Raw genomic sequence first — 15,213 nt, forward strand, 5'->3', positions numbered from 1 at the left:
GATACCAGGGTCTAGTACACTTGAGTTGTTCCTCAATTGGTCATGAGGTCTGACGTGATTTTGACAAGATGCTGTTGGATCTAAATCCTTCTTTTTTGTCATTTGTAACTACACTGGGAGGGGAGAATCCCACAGGGTAATTTGCATCCTGAGCAAATTTCCCTGTTCTACTTCACTTGCTGAAGAAGAAATATTCTCAGGGGTTAGAAGGGTTTATTCAAATCATGTCCACCCCACTCCTCTGTGCTTATTTTATTGGCAAAACACAGGGCCTCATTCTCTGTGAACCTCAGGTGCCAGGTTTAGAATTGGTGGGCTTGTCATTAAAGAAAATAATAATAATAATTATGACATTTGTTAAGCATTTTCTGTGTGCCAGACACTGTACTAAGTGCTGGAAAGAATTGGACCATGCTGTAGGAGGACACTTTTTGACTAAACAGAGGCAAGGTACTCAAAGAAACAGATTCATTCATTCATTCAATCAATCGTATTTATTGAGTGCTTACTGTGTGCAAAGCACTGTACAGTACAATAAACAGACATATTCCTGGGCTGCAATGAGCTTACCATTTGTATACTGCTAGTTCAAGACTAGCTTCAGACAAGGCTAATTATTTGGTAAATTTGGTATCCTATCAGAAGATTTGTTTTCAAAACCAAGGCTATTCAGACTGAAGTAGAGTTCACCCGATGAATCTTGGTATGTGTGGACAACACTCTGTCTGGGAAAATGGCTTGAGAAAATGACTAATGTTCCCACATTACAAATCTAATTAATCAATAAATCAGTAGTATTTATTGAGCACCTACTGTGTGCAGAACACAATGTTGAGTACCTGGAGAGTACATTAGAGTTGGAAGACCTTAGGGTATAACTACAACTCATTCCCTTGGAGAGCTCATTTTGCTCTCCTGGCTTCAACTATTATCACTCTGGATGATTCCCAAATCTACCTCTTCAGCCCTGACCTCTCTCCTTCTCTGCAGTTTTACAGTTTTCCCAGCTTCAGGGATTTACTTGAAATTTCTGCCAGCATCTCAAACTTAACCCGTTCAAAGCAGAACTCCTCATCTTCCCACCCTGCCCTCCGCCAAGGTTTTTTTTATAACTGTAGACTCCCTGTCTCACAAGCTTTGTCATTAATAGTAATAATAATTATGGTATTTCTTAAGCCCTTGCTATGTGCCAGTCACTGTACTAAGCGCTGGAGTGGATGCAAGCAAATTCAGGTTGGACAGTCTCTGTCCATATGGGGCTCACCGTCTTAATCCCCATTTTACAGATGAGGGAACTGAGGCCCAGAGAATTGAAGTGACTGACTTGTTCAAGGTCACACAGCAGACAAGCGGTGGAACCAGGATTAGAACCCACGACCTTCTGACTCTCAGGCCTGTGTTTCACTCATCTCTCTCATTAAACCCACACATTCAATCTGTCACCCAATCCTATTGGTTCTACCTTCACAGCATCTCTAGAATCTTCCTTCAAGAAGCCTTCCCTGACTAAGCCCTCTTCCCTCCTTTCACCTATACAGTAGGGTCTGTTAACCCATAAGTACTTTGATATTCACCCCTCCTCCTGCCCCACAGCATTTATGTATATATCCATCTGTAATTTATTTTAATATCTGTCTAGTGTGTAACCTCCTTGGGAGCAGAGAATGGTCTACCAACTCTTTCTTAGTAGACTCTCCCAATGGCTTAGTTCAGTGCTCTGCATCCAGTAAGTGTTTAATAAATACCACTGACTGATCGAGTGTATAAAATGATATATACAGAGGGGCTACTGGTCGTGTAAGATTGTAAGTGTGTAGTTAGTAAAAAAAAAGTGTTGAAATGGTAGTTGGGAAGCTCTGTGGCCTAGTGGATAGAGCATGGGCCTCAGAGTCAGAAGGACATGGATTCTAATCCTGGCTCCACCACTTGCCTGCTGCATGACCTTGGACAAGTCACTTTATTTCTCTGTACCTGTTACCTCATCTGTAAAATGGAGATTAAGACTGTGAGCCCAACGTGGGACAGGGACTGTGTCCAATCCAATTACCTTGTATCTACCCCAGCGCTTAGTATGACACCTGGCACATAGTAAGTGCTTAACAAATGCCATTATTATTAGTATTGTTATTATTATATGACCTCAGGAGAAGAAAAATTAATCTGGAAAGACTTCTTGAAGATGTGATAAGGATTTGAAAGCAGCGTGACTCAATGGAAAGAGCACGGGCTTGGGAGTCAGAGGTCATGAGCTCAAATCCCGGCTCCACCAATTGTCAGCTGTGTGACTTAGGGCAAGTTATTTAAGTTCTCTGAGCCTCAGTTCCCTCATCTGTAAAATGGGGATTAAGACTGTGAGCCCCAGGTGGGACAACCTGATCACCTTGTATCCTCCCCAGCGCTTAGAACAGTGCGTTGAAATATGGGGAGATCTGTGGCCTGGTGAATTTGAAAGGGAGTGAGGTACCAGACTAGAAAAGTAGTCAATCAAACAGTGGTATTTATTGAGAGCTTGCATTTTTTTTTCTAAATGGCATTTATTAAGTGCTTACTATGTTCAAAGCACTGTTCTAAGCGCTGGGGAGGTTACAAGGTGATCAGGTTGTCCCACGGGGGGCTCACAGTCTTCATCCCCCTTCATTGTACAGATGAGGGAACTGAGGTACAGAGAAGTGAAGTGACTTGCCCAAAGTCACACAGCTGATAAGTGGCAGAGCCTGGAATCGAGCCCATGACCTCTGACTCCAAAGCCTGTGCTCTTTCCACTGAGCCACGCTGCTTCTCTTGCTTTGTGCAGAGCACTGTACCAAGATCTTGGGAGAGAACAACAGAGTTGGTAGACACTCTCCCCTGCCCACAGGGTGCTTACATTCTTGATGGGGATACGGAAGTCAAAATTAATTATTGATATGGACGTAAGCTCTGTAAGGCTGAAAGTGGGGTGAATATGAAAGGTTTAAGGGTATAGATCAAAGTTCACAGGTGACACAGAAGGAAGAGAGATGAGGGGAAATGAAGGCTTAGAGAAGGCTTCTAGGAGATGTGATTTTAGTAAAGCTTAGAAGGTAAATAGAATGGTGATCTGTCATATATTAAGGGAAACAGTTTTCCAGGCCAGAGAGAGGGCATGGGCAAGAAGTCAGTGGCGAGATAGAGGAGATCAAGATCCACTGAACAAATTGGTAATAGAGGACCAAAATGTGGGAGCTGGATGGTAGTAGGAGATCAGACAGGTGAGCTAGCAGCAAGACAGCATGAAAAAAGGGGTCAGAGGCGGGATAGAGACAAGAATGAGCTTTTGGAGTGAACATTTTCAAGCTAAGTCAGACTTTTCCAAGCCAATTCTCCATTTTAATGTCCAAATGACCTGCTGATTTTCCTACTCGTATTGCAAATGGATAAGTTACGTCTGACATGGCATAATGGAAATCAGCACTATGGATAGCCTCAAATTATTCCAAAGACTTCAAGCCATTTGCAGAATTAATAAAATAATCGAGTTTCTTTGTGCTTTATTATAAGGGAGACTATATATTTCAGCAATCCTTAAACTGTAATCAATACATAAAACTAAATATTGTATGAAGAGAAGAGTTCTTGTAGAAATGCTTCAGGGAAACTTTTACACTAAAACAGATGGGTTGGGATATGGTGTAATTCTACTGAATTTATCTCATTTTCTGTCATTTGACTGAGAGAAAAAATGGCAACAAAATCCTTTCTTCAGCAGAGAATACTCATTAAAAATGTTCTCTAAATTCCCTGTCCCTTCTTTTACCTTAGTCTTTGGCCAAGTGTCCTGGCCCACTGACTTCTTCAGTCAGTTCACATCCTAAATGCAAAAGTGATGTTGATCACAGATCTTTTTCAATGGGCTACCTAAATGGGGAAAAAAAACAGAATAAAAATCATTTAATTTTAATATATTTTCCTCTATGGTGTCTCTGAAGCCCTCTTTTAAGTTTAATTATAAAACAAATTGAATAAAATACTTGACTGTGACATGCCATAGTGATTTATAAGAGACTGTTCAACTCATTACCAAAGACACAAAACAGTAATTCAAAAAGTCATTGTGAGCAAAGCCCTCCTCCTACCTCTTGTGCTCAGAAGATGGTTGAATTAATCAAAATGGTAATAACACCACAAATCAACTACATGTTAGGAATCCTCCTACTAGAACTTGACCATAAAATTCTGCACATCCTTAAGCCAGTACTTAACTCTGTTCCTTGAGAAAATAAGCCACCCTTTTAGTAAAAGCATTAAAAAAACTCCATGGGCCATTAACCCAGAGGAGACAATCATTTCATTTTCACAAATAGAAGATATTCATACAGAGGAAAGGCACGATTTGAATGGAATAGAAGGAGATTTTCTACAAGAACCGGATAAATTAGTTTCAAAGACAATACTCATCTCCTCCTTACCATTATAGCGCTGTCACTTTGTAGCTCAAAAAAGAAAAATCTAACCAAAGCTCTAGAACAATAATAATACAAAATTGTATTTATTAAGCACTTACTATGTACCAGGCACTGTGCTAAGCTGCTGGAGTGGATATGAGAAAATTGGATTGGATTAAGTCCTTGTCCCACGTGGTGCTCACAGTTTCAATCCCCATTTTATGGATGAGGTAACTGAGGCAGAGGGAAATAAAGTGATTTGCCCAAGATCACTCAGCAGCCAAGAGGCAGAGCTAAAATTAGACCCATGACCTTCTGACTTCTAACCCTGTGCTCTATCCACTACACCATGCTAATGCTCAATCATATCAGGCTCAAATTTGTTGTAATAATAATATTGTTATTAATATTATTATTAATAGCAATAATATAATCTTGGTATTTGTTAAGCACACAATAGGTTTGTTAATCTCTGACTCCCATGACAAATGAAAGGCTTCTGATCTTTTCGTTCAGAGTCTTTCAATTAAAATATTGGTGTATGATCTGCCCCTCCCATGCCCACCCCTGATTAGTTCCTCCACACAGGATCTGATTAGTTGGAAAAATCTTCCAGCTGAATCCTAGAAACAACGAGGCCAGATCTGATGGGTAGGAAAATCTGTTGAGTACCACCTATGCCTAAATCAGGTCTGGTTTGAGGGATAATCTGCCTACTGAGTCCTCTGGGACTGAACCTGAAAGGGTGGGTACAACAGGCACTCAGCACTTCTCATGACAGCAGGCACTCTGTTTCCCATGTCCTTTGACTATGAATCCTGTGCTCATTTGATCCTCACAGCAAAAACTCTGGAAAGAGATTTCAGAAACTGTGGGAGGCAGGAGAAGGGGAATAGCTTGGCTGTGAACCTGGAGTTTGGGGTGTAATAGAGAGATCCTGCTGGAGCTTCAATACCTTTCGAAGCTTGATAATGCAAACAATTGGGAAGGAAAACAGAAAATATTCTCCAGACCCTGCCCAAGGATTGGAGGCTTCTGTTAAGCACAGGTAACCAGAGGGGAGTCTGAGGCAAGTCACAGATTCCTGTGAAAGCCTGTGGTTTTCTTCTATGTTGGGATGAAGGATGAGATAAACAGTCAAGACCCAGGCTTTGGTTTCCAGGTAATTTGGGGATGAAAGGGTGGTTTTTGGGGGATACTGAGTCCTTAGGTGATGGGACCACTTAGGAGAACTTCTTCTAACAATATTTCTCCTGTTTTTCTGCAACTCTTTGCCCTTAATTTACCCAGCTTCTTCCACCCAGCCCACCCTCTCTTTATTAGCAATGCAGAAATTGAGTGATAGTGGACTTGAAAAAGAGAATAATCACTTAGTAAAACCACCTCTAAAGTGACTAGTCTCTGGGGAATTCAACAGACATGAGGTTCCATATCCACAAGGTCAGATTAACTTCATGGTATCAATAAATGTCATTTACTGACTGATGGATTTCTCTTCTTATCACTAACTGGACAGCATCTTTGGATGGCATGCTGCCTATGTGGCAGAATTCATTGACTACTTAAAGTTTGCTGTAGTCTATCAAATCCCTGGTTGTGTATAGAGTCTCCTGGGTGTGGACTGGTACATTTCTTATGTTTTATTCCAAATTTGAACTACCCTACAATTCATCTTTATGCCCCATTCAAAAATTCTGAAGGAATCAAAATGACCAGTTGAAACAGATATTTACTAACACAGACAATGCATCATAAGTTAACCAAAGCACGCTCCATCACAAACCCTTAAAAAATAGATGTTTTCCTAACAACCAAAGTTGTATGTCATCAATTTATCCTTTCATTTGATTTACGGTAGACTAAAAAAACCTACCCTTTTTATAAGGTAAATGCTGAGTCAAATCCTAATAGGGTAAGTTAAATTTTCCAATGGCCTATTTGTTCAGGACTCTTGGGGATAGCATTCATCCCTGGTTTTCTTGCATTTCTAAAATGAGTCAGATTTGAGTTATAGCCTGGCACTTTTTTACACTGAGCAAATTCATTTTACTTTTCGGCTTACAACAAAAGCAATTGTGTCTCCCTTTCTCGTTAAAAGAACATAAGCAAACATGTCTGCTTAAAGATCACGAGTGACATGGCCCAGTGGTAGGAGAGAGATAGAGATTGGTATTCTACACTTAGATAACACTGAGATGAGTCTATGCTAAAATCCATCTGTTCTTATCATTATTGTTAACACATTTACTGAGTTCTTTCTATGGGCCCAGCACTGTGCTAAATGCTGGGACAATAGCAAAGAGAAGATTTAAACATGAATCTTATCACAAGGGGCTCCCTAGTTGAGTTGGGGAAACAGATGTATAAAACATGAAGAATAAGATATTGAGCAATCAATCAATCAATCAATCATATTTATTGAGCGCTTACTGTGTGCAGAACACTGTACTAAGCTCTTGGAAAGTACAAGTTGGCAACATATAGAGACAGTCCCTACCCAACAGTGGGCTCACAGTCTGAAAGGGGGAGACAGAGAACAAAACCAAACATACTAACAAAATAAAATAAATAGAATAGATATGTACAAGTAAAATAAATAAATAAATAGAGTAATAAATGTGTACAAACATATATACATATATACAGGTGTTGTGGGGAAGGGAAGGAGGTAAGATGAGGGGGATGGAGAGGGGGACGAGGGTGAGAGGAAGGAAGGGGCTCAGTCTGGGAAGGCCTCCTGGAGGAGGTGAGCTCTCAGTAGAGCCTTGAAGGGAGGAAGAGAGCTAGCTTGGCGGATGGGCAGAGGGAGGGCATTCCAGGCCTGGGGGATGACATGGGCCGGGGGTCGACGGTGGGACAGGCGAGAACGAGGCACGGTGAGGAGATTAGCGGCAGAGGAGCGGAGGGTGCGGGCTGAGCTGCAGAAGGAGAGAAGGGAGGAGAGGTAGGAGGGGGCGAGGTGATGGACAGCCTTGAAGCCGAGGGTGAGGAGTTTCTGCCTGATGCGCAGATTGATTGGTAGCCACTGGAGATTTTTGAGGAGGGGAGTAACATGCCCAGAGCGTTTCTGGACAAAGACAATCCGGGCAGCAGCATGAAGTATGGATTGAAGTGGGGAGAGACACGAGGATGGGAGATCAGAGAGAAGCCTGGTGCAGTAGTCCAGACGGGATTGAATGAGAGCTTGAACGAGCTGATGATATTGATGATAAGAGCCCACTAGAGATCTAAATTGTCAATTAATAACATAATAGCAGAAATAGTATTTGGAAGGGACAGCCTTTATACTCCTACTGCCCCCTCAAAACAGTTCTTGGTTAGAAACTGCAGCAATTTTAGAGAAGCAGCATGGCCTACTGGAAAGAGCACGGGACCGGAAGTCAGAAGGGCCTGGGTTCTCATCCTGGCTCTGCCACTTGCCTGCCATGTGACCCTGTGCAAGTCACTTCACTTCTCTGTATCTCAGTTACCTTATCTGTAAAATGGGGATTAAGACTGTGAGCCCTGTGTCCGACCCAATTGCACTTAGTGCAGTGCCTGGCACATAATATGCACTCAACAAATACCACAATTATTATTATTATTGTTATTAACCTTGGAAAGACCAACGTCACTTCCATGGGGTCAGGCAGGGGTTAGGGGTCCATTAGCCTGGGCATTGGAGATCTGGTTATGAGAAGCAGCGTGGCTCAGTGAAAAGAGTCTTTGGAGTAAGTGGTCATGGGTTCACATCCCAGCTCTGCCAACTGTCAGCTGTGTGACTTTGGGCATGTCACTTAACTTCTCTGTGCCTTAGTTACCTCATCTGTAAAATGGGGATTAAGACTGTGAGCCCCCTGTGGGACAACCTGATCACCTTGTAACCTCCCCAGTGCTTAGAACAGTGCTTTACACATAGTAAGCACTTAATAAATGCCATTATTATTATTGTTATTATCATTCTGAAGCCTCAGGTTTGTCTGAGCCATATGGGCCCAGTTTCTGATTGTAAACTCCATTAGACTATAAGCTCCTTGAGAACAGGGATTGTGCCTACCCACTTTCTTAAATGTCTAGTACAGTCATTCAGTCGTATCCTCTAGACTGTGAGCCCGTTGTTGGTAGGGACCGTCTCTATATGTTGCTGACTTGTACTTCCCAAGCGCTTAATGCAGTGCTCTGCACAAAGCAGGTGATCAATAAATACAATTGAATGAATGAATGAATTTATTGAGCACTTACTGTGTCCAGAGCACTGTACAGTCCACAGCACACAGTAAGTGCTCAATAAATAATAATAATAATAATAATGGAAATTGTTAAACACTTACTCTGTGCAAAGCAATAAATATGATTGGTTGATTGATCAGCAATCAGATCCTATGTGGAGGAACTAATCAGAGGAGGGAATGGGAGGGGCTGATCATAAACCAATGTTTTAATTGAAAGAATCTGAACACAAAGGTCAGAAGTCTTTCATTTGTCATGGGAGTCATGGATTAACAAACCTATTGTGTGCTTAACAAATGTCAATATTATATTATTATTGTTATTAATAATTTTTTATTGTTACAATAAATTTGGGCCTGCTATTACTGATAATTAGCATGGTGTAGTGGATAGAGCACAGGGTTGCCAACTTGTACTCCCCAAGCGCTTAGTACAGTGCTCTGCACACAGTAAGCGCTCAATAAATATGATTGAATGAATGAATGAAAATAAATGTGATTGAATGAATGAGTGAGAAGCAGCGTGGCTTGTTTTGTTGTCTGTCTCCCCCTTCTAGACTGTAAGCTCCTTTAGATTGTGCCTACCCACTTTCTTAAATGTCTAGTAGTCAGTCATATCCTCTAGACTGTGAGCCCATTGTCGGGTAGGGACCGTCTCTATATGTTGCCAACTTCTACTTCCCAAGCGCTTAGTACAGTGCTCTTAGTACAGTAAGCGCTCAATAAATACAATTGAATGAATGAATGAATGGTTGGAAGTCAGAGGATCATGGGTTCTAATTCTAGCTCGGCTTCTTGGCTGCTGTGTGACCTTGGGTAAGTCACTTTACTTTTCTGTGCCTCCAATATGATTGGTCATATTGTGATTGGTGGGAAAGATCTTCCACTTGACTCCTCCCAAGCACAGTGCTTGACACTCAGCATGTGTTTACTAAATACCATCGCTATAATTACAGCTCAGAAAAATTAGTGGGAAAGGCCTCAGAGCCATTGAATAAACTGGTCTTGCCTCTTATTCCCATTTCATTTCGTTTGCATGGAAGTCTGGGCAGTGAATTTTCTGGAAGGATATGCTTGTCAGTCAATCGTATTTATTAAGTGCTTACTATGTGTGGAGCAATGTAATAATAATAATGATGGTGGTATTTGTTAAGCACTTACTATGTGCCAGGCAATGTACTAAGCACTGGGGTAGATAAAAGTAAATTGGGTTGGACAGAGTCCCTGTCCCACATCGGGCTCACAGTCTTAATCCACATTTTACAGATGAGGTAACTGAGGCACAGAGAAGTTAAGTGACTTGCCTAAGGCCACACACAGCAGACAAGTGGTGGAACTGGGATTAGAACCCATGACCTTCTGATTCCCAGACCTGTGCTCTATCCATTTCGCCAAGCATTTGGGAGAGTATGAAATAACAATAAAACAATCACATTCCCTGCCCACAATGAACTTACAGTCCAGAGGGGGAGGAAGACATTAATATAAATAAATACAATTACAGATATGTACATAAGTGCTGTGGGGTTGAATAAAGGGAGCAAGAGGAGACGAGGAAAGGAGGTCTTAGTGTTATGTTCTGCTTGTGTTTTTCTAGCTCAGGAATAGAGAGAGCAGTAGAAAGAAGCGGCAGGGGGAATGTAAGGGAAAGATGGGGGGCGGGGAGGGGGATTGGGAAATCAGGCCGTACTGCAGAATTATCTAGGTTGAGAGGATGTTAGGCTGAGTACACACACATTAAAAACTCTTTGAAAGGCTGATAAAGCCATCCTCTTCACTTGTGAAAACATCATTCTCAGCAGCTGAGGAGGTCTGGCCCTCTGGGTCAAACTCTTCTTCAGCAGAGGAGGTGGTCAGTGAGCTGAGATGATTAAAAATCAGTTGGATTGGGTGCTTGACAGATAGATTCAATTCCCCTGATCTCTCCCCCTGCCAGCATTATCTGCTGAATAAACATAGTTTCCACAGTGTCCACTGTAGCACATGACTCTCCCTTTGGCGTTCTATTTTAACACCCGTGTTTCCAACCAGCCCACATTTTGTTCAGAGGGAACACCTGTTCCTTCCCCATGGAAACGAGTCAGTTGATCTAAATCCTCAGAGCCATGGAGAGGGAGGGAGAGATGAGCTGGCAGAGAGAAAGGTAAGAGGAGGTTGGAAACGTATCTAAGCTTTGGGTTTTTCCTTTTTCTCTTTTCTTCCCCTTTTCAAAAGAACCTTAAACTACCCTCCTGGTAGCCAGCAAAGAAACCAGGTCTAATCTTTTAAGAGATATCACTCTTGGAGCTAACAGGCTTAGTCACAAACTTGAGGATGGAGTTGCTTCCTCTTCCCTGGAGCCTAATGCTAAACCTCTTCTTTCCCAGAGGACACTTTTGGGTTTCACAATCCAGCCCTAAACTGTGCTGAGGAGGGGAAATGGATGTGGGAAGGTTTGATTCCTGTGTGGGCAGGGAACATGTCTACCTACTCTGCTCTAATGTACTATCCAAAGAAATTAGTTCAGTGCACTGCATGTAGTAAGTGCTCAATAAATACAATTGATTAATAAATATGATTGGTGAGAGAACTCTACGTTCAATGAATACAATTGATTAATAGATCATTGGTGAGAGAACTCCATGCTTTAATTCAGCCCACAGCTCTGGGAATCCTGATTGGGTTAATGTGGCTCACATGGAAGTTGTGTGAAACCTAGATGAAAATTTCTTTGATATGACTTAGATGAAGTTAACAAAAATCACCAGAATGAGAACTTCTTTCTGGAGAGTTGTAGGAAGGTTCCAGGTTAGGTAACATAAGCAGGTTTTTGTCTGAGCCAAAACTTTATCCAGCCTGGATTCTTGGGAGGGCAGAGCCCATTCATCCCAGGTTTATAATATAAAAAATAATAATTGTGGTATGTTATGCTCCTACTAAGTGCCAAGCACTGTACTAAACTTTGAGGTAGCTATAAGATATTCTTTTTGGACACAGTCAGTGTCTCACATGGAGCTCATGTTTAAAGTAGATGGGAGTGGTTTGGGATGAGGTGTTAATGTTTGAACTAATTACTCTACTTATTGAGGAAATGGCTCTTCCTTAAGTGGTAAATATTCTAGTTCCTGAGGTGAGGGAGGCACTTGGGTGACTAGCAGGAGGCAAAGTATGTGACAATAACATAAATCTTCACACTGCCTTCTGTAATCTGCCTTGGTTGTGTTGCACTTTCTGATATTTGCTTATATTTTCTCTGAAATGCTGACTTTCCCAGGATTTGGGAACGGGGGAAGAAATCCTGAAGTTTTTAAAAGAGATTACTAACTGGCTTTTTTTTTTTTTTTGAAGAATTCAACTGCAATTTCAAATTCGACTTGCTTAATAATTCTGGTGTGAGCCTTGCTTGGGGAATGAATCTGGGGGTGGCAGTGTGGCCTAATGGAAATACCACAAAGACTGAGACAGGAATCCCAGCTCGGCCATTTTCTTGGAAGCAGCGTGGCTCAGTGGAAAGAGCACGGGCTTTGGAGTCAGTGGCCATGGGTTCAAATCCCGGCTCTGCCACTTGTCAGCTGTGTGACTTTGGGCAAGTCACTTCACTTCTCTGGACCTCAGTTCCCTCATCTGTAAAATGGGGATGAAGACTGTGAGCCCCTCGTGGGACAATCTGATTACCTTGTATCTACCCCAGCGCTTAGAAGAGTGCTTTGCACATAGTAAGCGCTTAACAAATACCAACATTATTATTATTATTATGTGATATTGAGCAAGTCACTTAATCTCTCCATACCTCAATTTATTTGTCTGCAAAATGGGGATGATCCCTCCTCTTCTTTCCTCCTGTGAACCCCATGTGGGATAATCACTGTGCCCATTCTGACACTTGGCATTGTGTTTGAGAGGTAGCAAGCATTTAATAAATACCATTATTAATAATAATGGAGAAGCAGCTTGGCTCAGTGGAAAGAGCCCAGGCTTTGGAGTCAGAGGTCATGGGTTCAAATCCCAGCTCCACCAATTGCCAGCTGTGTGACTTTGGGCAAGTCACTTAATTTCTCTGGGCCTTAGTTACCTCACCTGTAAAATGGGGATTAAGAATGTGAGCCCTATGTGGAACAGGGACTGTGTCCAACCTATTAGCTTTTATCTAACCCAAGGCTTAAAACACTGCTTGCCACATAGTAAGTGCTGAACTGGCACCATAATTATTAATATTATTATTATTACCAGTAAAACGCTCCCTTCCCATTAAGGGTTTGAACTCTAATGGGTGGACAAACATAAATATGTTTATAACTAGAGCAGTCAAAATAAAAAAAAATTGAAGGGACATATAAACATGAGTATGAAGGAGGACAGTCCCTCTAGACTGTAAGCCTGCTGTGGGCAATGAACATATTTGTTTACTGTTGTATTGTACTCTCTCAAGTGCTTATGCTCTGCACATAATATGTGTTCAGTAAATGACTGAATGAATGAAAGGAGTGTACAGGTAAGGTTGTAAATGATAAAATTGGCTGGAGGTTTAATAAAAATTGTGGTATTCATGTTTCAAATACTGCTGTAAAAACTGGTGTAGATAAAAGTTATCATGTCCCAGGATGACCTGTTTCACAGTGGTGGAAGATTAATGAGGGAACGCTTGTTCCTGCGCATCAGGCAGAAACTCCTCACCCTGGGCTTCAAGGCTGTCCATCACCTCGCCCCCTCCTACCTCACCTCCCTTCTCTCCTTCTCCAGCCCAGCCTGCACCCTCTGCTCCTCTGCAGCTAATCGCCTCACCGTGCCTCGTTCTCGCCTGTCCCGCCGTCGACCCCCGGCCCACATAATCCCCCTGGCCTGGAATGCCCTCCCTCTGCCCATCTGCCAAGCTAGCTCTCTTCCTTCCTTCAAGGCCCTACTGAGAGCTCACCTCCTCCAGGAGGCCTTCCCACACTGAGCCCCTTCCTTCCTCTCCCCCTCGTCCCCTTCTCCATCCCCCCATCTCACCTCCTTCCCTTCCCCACAGCATATGTATGTATGTTTGTACATATTTATTACTCTATTTATTTATTTTACTTGTACATATCTATTCTATTTATTTTATTTTGTTAGTATGTTTGGTTTTGTTCTCTGTCTCCCCCTTTTAGACTGTGAGTCCAATGTTGGGTAGGGACTGTCTCTCTATGTTTCCAATTTGTACTTCCCAAGCGCTTAGTACAGTGCTCTGCACATAGTAAGCGCTCAATAAATACGATTGATGATGATGATGATTGTTGGAGGAAGTGGGATTCTCGGCAGGACTTGAATGCAGTCCTTTTCAGTCGTATTTATTGAGCCCTTACTGTGTGCAAAGCACTTACTAAGCGCTTAACTGTAGATGGTGTAGCCTAGTGGATCTGAGCATGGATCTGGGTTCTAATGTCAGCACCAGCATTTGTCTACTGTGTGGTATTGGGCAAGTCACTTCACTCTCTGCCTCAGTTACCTCGGCAGTAAAATAATAATAATTGTGGTATTACGGTGTGCCAGGAACTGTAATAGACAGTTCTTTTAGACTGTGAGCCCACTGTTGGGTAGGGACTGTCTCTATATGTTGCCAATTTGTACTTCCCAAGCGCTTAGTACAGTGCTCTGCACACTGTAAGTGCTCAATAAATACGATTGATGATGTAATAAGCACTGGGGTAGATACAAGGTAATTGGGTTGGACACAGTACCTTTCTCACATAGGGCTCACAGTTTTAATCCCCATTTGACAGATGAGGTAACTGAGACCCAGAGAGGTGAAGTGACTTGCTCAAGGTCATACAGCAGACAAGTGGCAGAGCCAGGATTTGAAATCAGGTCCTTCTAACTCCCAGTCCCATGCTCTATTCACTAGGCCATGCCGCTTCTCATGAGGATTAAGACTGTAAACCATACGTGGGTCATAGACTATGTCCAACCTGATTATCTTTTAATTGCCCTAGTCCTTAGAACAGGGCCTGATACACGGTAAAAGTGCTTAACAAATACCATTAAAAATAACCAAAACCCAGGAGGCTTGGGCTCTAGTGGATACTCACACTTGACTCCTTGTGTGCACCTGTTTTTTCATATGTGAAATGTTTGTGTAAGAGGGTGGGGGGGACGCAGAGTGGTGGAAGATTGTTGTCCCCATTCCTAAATCAAAGGAACAGTGAAAAGATGGTAGCACAGCCCTCTGAAGAGTTTTGGTGTAAGGCTGTAATGCAATGTAATGGGATTTTACGGAATAGCCTTTTGTGGACCAGAAATTGGGGCTTACTATGTGCAGAGCATTGTACTAAGTGCCACTGTCATTAGTACTATTACTATGTGCAGACCACTGTACTAAGCACTTAGCACTGTATGCTCCACTCCTGCCTGCCTGTTCGTTGAAATCTATCCCCAGTCGGACCATGACCAGAAGGGATAAGAGATCCATCTCAAACTAATCCTCACCTGCTCAGCCCAGCAACAATACTTTTCCATCCTTGTTGCCCCCCTAGCTCCCATATTGCCCCTCTAGCTGCTTCAGACTATTAACTTTCTCTTCAAACCCGCTCCTCCCTTATCTCTTACCCCACTGACCTTGCCAACTATTTCATCAAAAAATCAAAACCATCAGGCATGATATCCCT

The sequence above is a fragment of the Tachyglossus aculeatus genome, chromosome 5, assembly GCF_015852505.1.
Source record: "Tachyglossus aculeatus isolate mTacAcu1 chromosome 5, mTacAcu1.pri, whole genome shotgun sequence".
Lineage (NCBI taxonomy): Eukaryota > Metazoa > Chordata > Mammalia > Monotremata > Tachyglossidae > Tachyglossus > Tachyglossus aculeatus.